Source organism: Penaeus monodon, chromosome 28 (assembly GCF_015228065.2).
Source record: "Penaeus monodon isolate SGIC_2016 chromosome 28, NSTDA_Pmon_1, whole genome shotgun sequence".
Lineage (NCBI taxonomy): Eukaryota > Metazoa > Arthropoda > Malacostraca > Decapoda > Penaeidae > Penaeus > Penaeus monodon.
This window is the reverse complement of record NC_051413.1, coordinates 1,456,168-1,456,653: the sequence shown is the minus strand read 5'-3', so window position 1 is coordinate 1,456,653 and position 486 is coordinate 1,456,168. Positions and strand designations below refer to the sequence as shown.

At 34.0% G+C, this 486-nt stretch overlaps 1 protein-coding gene across 1 annotated transcript in view; it reads left to right on the top strand.

Annotated features, from left to right (window-relative positions):
• Nucleotides 1–486, top strand: part of LOC119591267 (rho-related BTB domain-containing protein 1-like) — a gene marked incomplete in the record, with an annotated part of 74,215 nt that overhangs the window by 897 nt on the left and 72,832 nt on the right.

Here is a 486-nt window from a genome sequence, read left to right as displayed (position 1 = left end):
TTAGACTATCGCGACGGCTATGTGAACCCCAATCTTGCTTACGTAATGAAAGTATCCAGCGAATCGACATCTTCTTGTATAATGACGTCATATGACAGTTTTAAAATGACAGTGATTAAAAATAACACATGGTAAGCTCCGGTACCAGAAGATAATTTGTTGAACGTCCCGGGAAATTATATATGTTAATGTCGAATTGAATTGTGGAGTTTTCATATGCTTGTGTGGCTGCCATTAACCCCAAGATGTGGAAATGAGTCTTGCTTTTGTAAACAAGGAAATGCCAGAATGTTTATTTATTTGCTAGTGTGGAATGTAATGTACGATGTTACTGAAGTTTTTTCGTTTTTTTTTTTATCATTTAAAAGATTTATTATTTTCTAGCGTTTGTCTAAAATGGATATATATACTTCACAGATAGACAGATAATGAGAATATGCAAAGCAATGACTAATCTCATTAGTATTCAAGACTTCCGTAGACAGC